The sequence below is a fragment of the Rattus norvegicus genome, chromosome 4, assembly GCF_021556685.1.
Source record: "Rattus norvegicus strain SHRSP/BbbUtx chromosome 4, alternate assembly SHRSP_T2T, whole genome shotgun sequence".
Classification (NCBI taxonomy): Eukaryota; Metazoa; Chordata; class Mammalia; order Rodentia; family Muridae; genus Rattus; species Rattus norvegicus.
In genome coordinates this window covers 174,062,165-174,074,255 of record NC_141537.1, presented here as the reverse complement: position 1 = coordinate 174,074,255, position 12,091 = coordinate 174,062,165, and the positions used below count along the sequence as shown (strand labels likewise).

The window sequence follows — 12,091 nt, the reverse complement described above, 5'->3', positions numbered from 1 at the left end:
TTGTATTTTCTTATATTTCTTTGAGGGATTTTTTTTGTTTCCTCTTTAAGTGCTTCTAACTGTTTGCCTGTGTTTTCCTGTGTGGTGTGTGTGTGTGTGTGTGTGTGTGTGTGTGTGTGTGTGTGTGTGTTTAAGGAAGTTATTTATATCCTCCTTAAAAGCCTCTATTATCTTCATAAGGGGATTTAAGGTCAGAATCTCACTCTTCAGTTGTGTTATGTTATCTAAGCCTTGCTGTAGTAGGAGAGTTAAGTTCTGATGATGCCAAATTGCATTGGCTTTTGTTTACTTTTTTGTGCTTGCCTTTCTCCATCTGTTTGTGTCTGGTATTAACTGGTTTGGGTGTCTAGAATTACAGCAGGCCTCCTGAGGTCAAGTAGAGCTATGTGTTCTGGGTTAGAACAGGCCTCCTGTGTCCCTGTTTAGAGCGGTCCTCCTGGGAGACAGGCAGAGTTGTAGAGTTGTAGAGTGGGTGCTCTGATCTGCCGCAGATGCAGGTGAAGGTGCAGACAAGAAGGGTGATGGAGCTTCAGGAGGACTCTGTGGAAGTCTCAGCTGGTGTGAGTATTGGGGCAGGCATCTCATCTGTGTCCCTGGTTAGAGCACTTCTTCTAGCAGACAGCCAGAGCTACAGGGTCAGGTGCAGGCATAAATATCGGTTACAGGTACAGATGGAGGTTCAGGCATGAAGGGCTTAATTTATTTTTTAGAAGAGGATTTTCTCTGACCCCTGGGAAAGTACTCCAGGCCTTTTCCATATGAGATCATGACACCATGAACACTGTGTCTGGGTAGACAGACTCTCTTTAAACAATCAATTCACTGGGGATTCATCTTGGACATCTCACCCTTCAAAGATGTGAAAAAGAAAACCCAAATAGATGTTGCTTATGAACTGGACGGAGATGTCTGATGTTCTGTCACAGTACCCCAAATGCATGAATGCAGATAACATCTGATACTAAAAAAATGCCTTGAGGAACACTTGATTGTGGAAAGAATATGTGATATATGGCAGCATCATTTTCTAAGTACCAAAACACGGTAGAAAGGGGGAGGGAAACAGAAATAAAATGAAAAGAAAACCTTGGAGATGTTGAGAGTCAAGATGAAGACTGCTGTGACAACCAAACTGCATCCCAGGATAGAGGGGTCTCTCTAAATGCATATTCTACAATTTCTTCTGCATTTTGATTAAAATCCGCTAAGAATGTGGGATAGTCCATCATTCTTACTGTTTTGACTACCCTTTTTCATTCAACATAATCTGTACTACATAATAATATCAGGAATATAGATTTGTATCTCATTTTTCTTTCTTTCTTTTTTTTTTTCCGGAGCTGGGGACCGAACCCAGGGCCTTGCACTTGCTAGGCAAGCGCTCTACCGCTGAGCTAAATCCCCAACCCCTCATTTTTCTTTTTTAAACTGTTGTTATTATATTTAATCTTTTTACTGTCCAGATGCCATCCCCCTCCTGCTCCATCCTTTGAAAGTTCCTTAACCCATTCCTCCTTCCTCTATCCAAGAGGATGTCCCCACCCCTACCCTCACTCTCCTCCACCCCACCAGGCCTTCCCACTCCCTGGGACCTCAAGTCTTTCAAGGGTCAGGTGCATCTTCTCTTACTGAAGCCAGACTAGGCAGTCCTCTGCTGTATATGTGTCAGGGGTCTCGGGTCAGCCAGTGTATGCTGCCTGGTTGTTGGCTCGGTATCTGAGAGACCTCAGGGGTGCAGATTAGTTGAGACTGCTCGTCTTCCTATGGGGTCGCCCTCCTTCTCAACTTCTTCCACCCTTTCCCTAGTTCAACCACAGGAGTCCCCAGCTTCTGCCTATTGGCTCGGTGTAAGTATCTGCTTCTATCTTAGTCAGCTGCTTGTTGGGCCTCTCAGAGACCAGCCATTCTAGGTTCCTTTCTGTAAGCACACCATAGCATCAGTGATAGTGGGGCCTCCCCTTGGGCTGAATCCCAATTTAGGCCAGTTACTGAACCTCCTTTCCCCCAGTCCCTTCTCCATTTTTGTCCCTGCAGTTCTTTTAGACAGGATCAATTCTGGATCAGAGATTTTAACTGTGGGATGGCAACCCCATCTCTCCCCTCTATGCCCTGTTTTTTTAATGGAACTGGATTCTACAACTTCCCTCTCCCTACTACTGGGCATTTCATCTAAGGTCCCCTTCTTTGAGTCCTGAAAGTCTCTCACCTCCCAGATCTCTGCTACATTCTAGAGAGTCTCCCTCACCTTTCACCTCCCAAGTTTGCCTGTTTCCATTCTTTTGACTGGTCCCCAGGGCTTCACTCCTACACCCCAATACCTGATCATGTTCTTCTTTCCCCCTCCATATCACCTCTCCCTCCCAAGTGCCTCCCTCTCCCCACTGAGATTGCTTTCTTCTCCCATCCAAATGGGACTGAGGCTTCCTTACTTGGGTCATGCAGCTTGTTGGCCTTTGTGCGTTCTGTGGACTGTATTCTCTATTTTTTCCTTTCCACTTATTAGTGATAACATATCATACATGTCCTTTTGGGGCCTAATTACCTCACTCTGGATGACATTTTCTAGTTCCATCCATTTGCCTGCAAAACCCATGACAATGTTCTTGCTCTGAATATTAGTCCATCTTGTAAATGAACCACATTTTCTGCATCCATTCTTCCATTATGGGACATCTGGGTTGGTTCTAGCTTCTGACTATTACAAATAAGGCTGCTAAGAACATAGTGGATCAGTGACCCTATGGCCTGGTAGGGCATTTTGGGGTATATGCCCAAGAGTGGCATAACTGGGTCTTTTGGTAGATCTCGTTCCAATTCTCTGAGGAACCTCCACATTGATTTCCAGAATGGTTATACCAGTTTGCAATCCCATTGGCAATGGAAGAGTGTTTGTTTTGTTTCCACATTCTTACCAACATGTGCCATCACCTGTTTTTTGTTTTTTTTTTTGTTTTTTTGTTTGTTTGTTTGTTTTTTTATCTTAGCCATTCTAATTGGTCTAAGGTGCGATCTCTGGGTCATTTTGATTTGCATTCCCCTGATCACAAAAACCTTTGAACATTTCTTTAAGTGCTGCTGGGTCATTTGAGATTCCTGCATTATAAATTTTTTGTTTACTTCTATACCCCATATTTTGATTGGGTTGTTTTGTGTTTTGGAAGTTAGCTAGTGGATCAAGGACCTCAGCATAAAACCAGATACACTGAACCTAATAGTAAAGAAAGTGGGAAAGCCTCAAACTCATTGACATGGAGGGAAGAGGGGTTCCTAAACAGAACTCCATTGGCTCAGGCTGAATAATCAAGAATTGACAAATGGGACCTCAAGAAACTGAAAAGCTTCTGTAAGTCTAAGGACATAGGCATTAGGACAAATCAGCAAACTGCGGTTTGGGATAAAAACACTTCATTAACACCACATCAGGTAGAGGGTTAATATCTAAAATATATAAAGAACTTATTTGTGTTTTTAGAAGAGGATGTTTTCTTGCTTCTTTCCCTTCCCAAACAGCCTGCTAATTTGGCTAAAGGCACGGAAAATGCTCTTGTCACTCATCCCATTTTTGAAGCTTTCATGACAGATTACATGAATGTTAGACAAAATGATCCTTATTGCCCCCTTGCCATTCTCCATTATTAATTCTATTCTCCACCTGTACGACTCCCACCACATTATAATTTCCCTGGGTTTGTGAGTGGAATCATCAAAGGTAATCTGAAAGCGCAGGTGCATAGACTACCTAAAAAGTCAGAACATAAGTGAGATGGTTGGTTTCATTGCCTTCTGCTTCCTAAGTTTTACCAAATAGAGCTTCTGATTGAGGAACTTCCCTCAAAGATCATGGCTTGATCCAAGATAATCGCATGTTCTATTTTTCAGAACTGATTGTTGAAGCTATTCTTATAAGAACATCCTTTCTCCTCCCTTGCAAGTACATGAAGCCTAACAGTAATGAGTAAGGATTCTGAAGTCAACCTGACATACACATAATATTCTCTTCTAAGGCCCAGTATTCATCTACTAATGTAAGGACTTTCTTACTCATGAACAGTTATATTTTCCAGTTAAATTCTTAGTCTCATCCTACTTTTTACTAGGTTACATCAGCCAGGCCCACAAACAGAAAGAAGCACAAAGAAATAAAAGATAAATGGTTCTCAACTTCTCAACAAACTAGTGAAAAGCTTTCAATTTTCTGAAAATAACATCATTTATACACCCACAGAGCTCAAGTCATGTACCTAAAAGGTGTTAGTGACAAGTCAGAACACACGTTTTGTGTGAGGGTTTTGACTTCTGTTTGTACTTTTTAACAAAAATTACCCTAAATACCCTGCATGGCGAGCCTATTCAACTTCCTGACGTTATTCACTCATTTTCATGCTTGACGGGACAAAACAAAAACAAAATCTGATTTTCATGATTTCTTATAAACTGTGGATATTTTACCATGATGGAAATTTCTACTCAACTGTTTGAAAATTGTTTAAAACCTTCTTAGGGGGCATCCACAGTCCAGTATATCAGAACCACTTGGGAGGCACATGAATGCCCACATCAAACAGTGAGACTTCCAGTGTGGAGATGTGGGGTTTAAACCATTCCAAGTGTGGCTAAATCAAGACACTCAACACATGTACTAACTTACAAAAATGTGTTTTCACAACAACTTACAGCATTAGAATTAATAATATAACACTTTGCATGTATAAAATTCAGTGCAAACTAAGTGTTGCTTTTGCACACTAACAACCATTTTAATTTTATTCAAGTGACTCATTTAGATCATCTCAAAATATCCAGAATTAATTTGATTATGAAAACAAAGCATATACATCCAATTAAAAGTGCAATGTGCAGATAAAAGATGTTAACACAATAAATGGAGACAAACCATTTGTTATTCAAATAGAACAAGTTGTATTGCCAAAATGTTCACCATTCACAAACTGTTTAGATTCAAGGCACTAGTACCCAAATGCCGATAGCAATTAATTTATAAGCAAATGTTATAATTCAGTTTGAATTCATGAAATTCAGTGCATTCATTGTATCTTTTATGAATCATGTTTTTGTATAAAACTTAAGAAGGCTTTATTTTGCTCTAGAGCCTTAAATATTTTGTATGCTCTGTTCAAAATATTTTATAGTTTTTCATCTATTTTTTAAGTGTCTGATTTATTTTGAGACAAATGTTGCATCAAATTGAGTTTTAGATCAAATATAATTTTACCACAATGCATAACTACTACCTTTTATTAAATTCTTCTGCAAGGTATTATTTTGGATTTTATGAAAACAGAGTTGGACCCACATGTGTGGCATACCTGTAGTATTTCACTTCCGTGTAATTGTACCCAGCAACAATACTTGGTTATACTTCTGCATGGAAATATATTTTCTTCCTATCTTTTTTCTCTTTTCCAGATTTTTTACCATTATAGTATTTTTTGGACTTTTAAGATAATTCTAAGAATATAATTTTTAATGATTTGTTTGGATAACTATGTGCATATGTGATGCCGACGGTAATGTGCACGAGTGCAGGATTAGCCAAGGCCAGAAGCTGATGAGAGATCCTGTGAAACTGAAGTTCCAAGTGGGTGGGAGACCCTTGAGTTGGAATTTGGGAACCAAACTGGAGTCCTCTTAACAACAATACTCATTCCTAACCAAGGGATCAGCTCGACGACTAGAAATACTTTATCTTGACAAAACTGTTTATCGATGTTTAATTTTCCTCATCTACATAGCTCTCAAGTAGCCAGGAATTAACAGAGATCTTAGCTTTCAGCACCCTGCTCTTTTGCAGGATGCATCTGTATTGACATTATACCTGGCCCAGTTTTTAGTGGTTACGATGGCATAACATTTTAATGATGCCATTTCCGTGTTTACCAGTAGGTTATAAAAACGTTTTTATAATGTTTTTAGTTTTTATGCATCGTGTTTGTCTTGACCTTGCTGAACTGGGTTGGTGTTTAATTCTGTTGGTAGATTCTTTGGGATTTTATGGACGTGTAATCCTGTCACCTGTTCATAAAGAGACCTGTTTTTATTTCCCTTTTCTAGGGTTCGCCTGTTATTCCTTTGTCTCGCATTGCCGGGTTGACTAGAGTTTTCAGGACGATATTAAATAACAGTGATGACTGCTGGTGACCTTTCTTAGTTCCCACTTCTACTGGAGAAGCAGAAAGCATTCAGTCCCTCGTCATCAGGTACATTCTATGCTAGCCATCCCTTGCATTTAGTCATTCTCTATGTGGTTGATGATGTCCTTCCGTTTTCTGCTCTTCTCTCCTTGTTCATTTTTGCCACATGACTTTTCATTGTTTCTTGTGATTCAGTGACTTTTTTTCTCTTATTTAGCCTGTCAATAGATTGGATTGCACTGATCAATCCTTAGCTGTGTAAAGCCTGGGATTCTTTGATAAAGCTGAGCTGTTCAGCTCAACAATTGCTCTTTGCATATTATGGTCTTTCCTGATACTGATACCTACTGATTTTATTTCAGACTCTTTTAGTAATTTCTTCTTCTTATTGATATGTGTAGTAACTCTCTACTAAAGGGTAGATGTTTTCACGGTCTATTTTGAGAATAGAATTTTAATATAAATTTACGAAACAGTAGTTACGAAACAGTAGCTAGTGGCATCATATCAGACTATCAGTGTAGGTGACATTCCAGCTGCCAGGCCCTATCAACAGGAGTGCTGGGGATTGCCTCTCCATGAAGAGATTGTGTAAGAAACGTGGTTCCTGTGGTTAAATGGCTTGTAGTCTGTTTGCTAAAGAGTAATAGCTAACATCCCAAAATAACCAAATACATATCACATTTGTCTTTTGGGGTCTCAGTTACTTCATTCAGGATGTCCTTTTTGTTTGTTTAGTTTATTGGTTGCTTTTGTTTTGTCTTCCTATGTCCATACATTTACCTGTGAATTTCATAATTTAATTTTTTCCCTCCCCCCTAGTTTAATTTTTAACTGCTGAATATATTTCATTGTACAAATGTAACACATTCTCTTTATACGCTCATCTATTGATGGATATCTAGGTTGTTTCTATTTTTTGCCTACTATGAATAGTATAGCAATTAACATGGTGGAGCAAGTTTCTTTATAGAAGAATGTATTTTCCTTCGAGTTATATGAGTGGTATTTCTATAACTTTAGGTAGATCCTAATGATGTCCATATGGCTTGTGGGGTGGCAGGCAATGAAAGGTATCCTGATTCCTGGTCAAGATAGTTTGAATCCCCAGGAGACCCTAAAAGGGACAGCAGGTGCATTCCTATTCTCCCAGGATATCAGGGCCTCATGTAGCTATGCGCCTTACGGACCCCTGTAGAGAGGTTTGAGACAGACAAGTCAAATAGGGCGATGCTCCAAGCCCCTCCTCCATAGGTGAGGACATGACCAAAGGGTCATGTAGGCTCAAGACAGATCAGACAAGGAAGCAGGACCACACCCCCAATTACGTAGATAAGGTCTTCCCAGGCTCTCAGACCAAACCTATAGGAAGTACCTGCTGTCAGACACTGACTCATCCAAAACTGTATTGAAGAGTTGTGTTCAGAATTAAAGGTGCACAGGAATTATTCCATCATCTGAGAGCTTCTGTCATAAGAGCTGTAACACCGCCACTTGGGGAAGAGATCTGCTCTCTCAAAAGCTTCCCTGGACCCTTCACCGGCTAGTCTGTCCCCTAATGGCTCAGCCCAGTAGGCAGCACAAAGGAGGACTAGCAGTGGAGTAGGTAAAGCTGTTCCCTCTCCCTGTCTGAGTTCTCTTCCCATCGCCTGAACCTGAACATGTAGCCAGGTGGGCAAGAGATTGCTGTGGAGAGCCCCATAGTGACTGACAACTTTGTACTCTTCCAAGAAATTGATGACTAATCCCTGAACTCCATATCCTCACCAACACAAGCAGTCGCTTGTTTCAGTGATACTGTCAATTCTGATAGGTGTATGATAGAATCTCAAAGTAGTTTTGACTTGCATTTCCCTGATGACTAAGGATGCTAAGTAATACCTTAGGTGCTTCTCAAAAATTTGTGTTTCCTGTTTGGGGGGGGGGAATTCATTGTTTAAATCTACATCCTATTTTAAATGATTTTCTTTTGGTGTACAGGCCTTCGAGTTCTTTATATATTTTAGATAATAGTCCTCTATTAGAATTATACTTGGTGAAAACCTTTTCCCCATTCTATAGCCCAGATCTTTGTCTGAATGGTGGTGTTCTTTGCCATACAGAATCTTTTTTATTGTATGAGGGCATTTATTAATTGTTGTTTTGGTCTTCGTTGAATGGTCTGTTCAGGAGGTCCTTTCCTGTGTCAATAAATTCCAAACCATTCTTCACTTTCTCTTCTATCAGATTCAGTGCATCTGGCCTTTCATTTATGTCTTTAAGATTTTTAAAATTGAGTTTTGTGCAAGGTGGTAAGTATGGATCATTCTTTTGTCCAGTGTGTATTTTGGGTACTTTATCAAAAAGTGTGCCTAGGCACATGTGGATCTGGTCTGCGTCTTCAGTTAGATTCTATTCATTGACTTATTTGCTGTATTTCAGTACTATACTGTTTTTATTACTATAGCTTTGGTAGTACAATTTGGATAATGATAACTCCATAACTTCGTTTATTATCCAGGACTGCATAAGTTAGTCATTCTCAAAATGTGGATCACAATCTCTTTACATTCAAAGGACCTTTCCACTAGGTTACCTAAGTGACATCCCAGAACACAGATATTCTCCTTACAATTCGTAGTAGTATCAAATTTACAGTTATGAAGCAGCAAAGAAAATTATCTTGTGATTGGAAGTCATCACAATATGAAGAAACTTACCAAGTTGCCCTAACATTAAGAAGATTGACCACCACTGGTTTAAATTATTCTGTCTTTGTTTGTTGTTGTTGTTGTTGTTGTTGTTGTGTGTGAGTTTCCACATGAAGCTGAAAATTGACCTTTCAATTTCTGTGAAGAATTGTGTTAATGTTGATGAAGATTATAGTCAATCTCTATCTGTATATTGCAGTGTATGATAGCATGGTAGAAATGTTGGGCCTCCCTTGGAAAGGAAAATTGAATAGATTGTTTTGTATCAGAGGGAGTGTTATTGGAATGAGAGGATTAAATGGAGAGGGGGATTTATTTGGGTGTTATGGGAACACAGACAGGGAGGGACATCTAAAGCTAAGGACCATTTGAGGGATCATAAGGAAAAGCTCTCTATCTATCTATCTATCTATCTATCTATCTATCTATCTGTATATATATGCATATGTGTGTGACATCACAAAACACAGGTAGTCTCCTTACAATTCATAAGAGTATCAATATTACAGCTATGAAGCAGCAAAGAAAATTATCTTGTGTTTGGGACTCATCACAACATGAAGAAACATAAAATTTCCCTAACATTAAGAAGGTTGATGTGTGTGTGTGTGTGTGTGTGTGTGTGTGTGTGTGTGTGTGTGTGTGTTTATGTGAAGATAATCTAAGTGGACTCAACAAATAATAGGAGACAGAGTCCCAGTTGAACAACTCTTTCTGGGTATGGGTTACATATAACCAAGCTTCTGTCCAAAGGGTCTCGTGTGAACCACAAAACAACCCAGGCTATTTGTTGCTCTATGTAAAGTGATGGTAAATCCTTAAAAAGTAACTTCACCAAACATTGAGCACAAAATGCTTGGGCTGGTGCCCACCTAGAGCTTTTACTACTACTGATTATTATTCTTGGTACTGGAAGATGTTCCACATCCTACCAAGGGAGAAGTGAGTATCAACCCAGCTATCAACCCTGAATCTCCAGCAGTGACCTGCTTTCGAGGAGTGTTAGTGCAGTAGTGGCACAAGACTTTTGGGCATAACCAACTCTTCTTTGATAGCTTATATTTAAGGCCCAGTTTGTGAAATAGACCCCTTTCCAAACACTGGTCAAGTGGCCAAGTGAGACAATAGGGCAGGGATTTAGTGTAAAGGCAAACACTACTCTTTTGATAAAGGAACATAGCAATAAAATGACTCTTATGACACAACCTTGCCAAATCCTATCAAACTTTAGATTCTCCCCCAAAACCTATTCATGCCACCAAAATCATGACCATGTGGGAGATTCTTACACACTGTCTTCCAGGTTCGTCTGCAAGCTTCATGTGTAGGTGTGCCTCCATTTTCTCATTGATTCCATGCACTAACAGTAATAAAATACTTCTTAGAATAATTTTATCTTAAATGGATGGATTGTGATCACACCAAGCATAACTCATTTTCAGTCCCAGCTGATTTTCATTTATTGCTACATGAAGCACACAAATTTTCATTATCGTAGATTCTTAACTCAAATATTTCACAAGTACGGCCTTGACTTGGAGACACTTGCCAACAGTGCTATTAATCTGATAAACCAAATCTCTACTCTTCATTTTCATCAAGCATTTTTATCTTCTATGCTATCACATAACAGACCATTAAACTCTAAGTATTCAGTATGTTTTCAAGTCAAAAGTTCAGAAAGTTTCTCTAATCTTTTCCCAAAGCAGCATGGCCAAGTCCATCACAGAAATGAATCCATTCTTCCAGTACCAATCCCTTCTCAAGTTTGTTTCTCTATTGATCTATAAATACCATAACCAAAGGCAAATTGTGGAGGTAAGGATTTATTAGGCATATACAGCTAAGCCAAGATGCATCATTGGAAGAAGCTAGAGTTAAGAGTTTAAGCGTGAATTGAAACAGAAACCACAGAGTAATACTGCTTAGTGGCTTGGTATCCACCTTTATCTTAGGGTCAGCTAGCTTCTTTTTTTACAGCACAGACCATTTCTTAAGGATGATACTGTGTGTACTAAACCAAACCTCCCTACATCAATTTACAGTCAAGAAAGTGTCTCTACAAATGTGCAGGTACACCACTCTAATGGTGGCAATTCTTCAACTAAGATTCCGTCTTTCCATGTGTGTCAGGTTAACAATCAAGGTTAGACGTTACTATGTGAGTGTTGACGCTCTGACATCAGACTTATGCTTATACCTGAAGACACATTCATAGCTCCCATCCTTTCTATAATTCTTAAAATCTAATTTTATTTATTCTTGATAATTCCATTCATGCCAACAGCTCTCTACTACATGTGAAGTATCTCTCCATCTACTTTAGATTTTTGCTACCTTGGTTGTGTGCAAGTCCTGTATATGCTACCATAGTTCTATGTGTTTATTTATGTAACAGTATTGTCATGCCCCAAGGCCTGGCTGTCATAGAACTTTTTCTACAACTTTGTCTCTTCAATTACTTCTACCTCTCTTCCTTAAAGCTCTTAGAGCATTGCTGGGATGGTTTTGTGTATGTGAAAAAGATGCCATTTATGGTTGGACAGTTACATTGCCTATTAATCTGGTCACTATCTTTGACCAGTAGTGAGTCTCTGCATAAGCCACTAACATTTATAACATGAAACTTCTTTAACTAATCTCCATATCAGCACAAATATATAGATACAACATAAATATTTAGAAGAGAGTTTGATAATATAAACATTTAACAAACACTAATAGGTTTTTAAATAAGATCTATGCTTTTTCTAGCCATGGATTTTGACCTTATTTACAATACCAGACATGAAATATCAGCACTGAAAAATGCTCTTTTTTTTTTCCTGGGTTGTGGTTAGGGAAAAAGTGAATCCCAACACTGGCCAAATTGAACAGTGTCTATACATACAGAAGTAAATATCCTACAGTACGGCAACATTTTTAGATGAGAAGTAGACCATTCAGTTTCCAGTTCTTCTTAGGTATTTACTCTTAATTCTTCACTTTCAACTATTAGGTGAACGTGTGCATGCCGACTCTCCCTTGAAAGTGGCAAAACCCCTACTAATACGCTGAAGCAAATATGGATCATGTTGGTCGAAATAACTGGAAGCTAATGTGATACCACTGATTAATAAATTAAAATTGAAAAGTTGCAAATAACAACTTTTTAATTGTTAATTAATTATAAAGTGCTCCGTACTGTATTTGTTGCTTGAGTTCCTTGCATTAGCCCATCAGATAAATATAAACAGACAAACACACATG

At 38.9% G+C, this 12,091-nt stretch overlaps 1 long non-coding RNA gene across 3 annotated transcripts in view; it reads left to right on the top strand.

Moving 5' to 3' along the window:
• Window positions 1-346: 346 nt before the first annotated feature.
• The window catches only part of LOC147995126 (uncharacterized), a 104,173-nt gene continuing 92,428 nt past the window's right edge, over window positions 347-12,091 (top strand). Inside the window, exons 1-3 of one of the 3 annotated variants that reach the window (XR_015687128.1) lie at window positions 425-560; window positions 3,880-4,025; window positions 6,073-6,218. This is a non-coding gene — a long non-coding RNA (uncharacterized LOC147995126). Of the gene's footprint in view, window positions 561-3,879; window positions 4,026-6,072; window positions 6,219-12,091 lie in introns of all 3 variants that reach the window. The other 2 variants (XR_015687129.1, XR_015687127.1) reach the window with 2 other exon arrangements.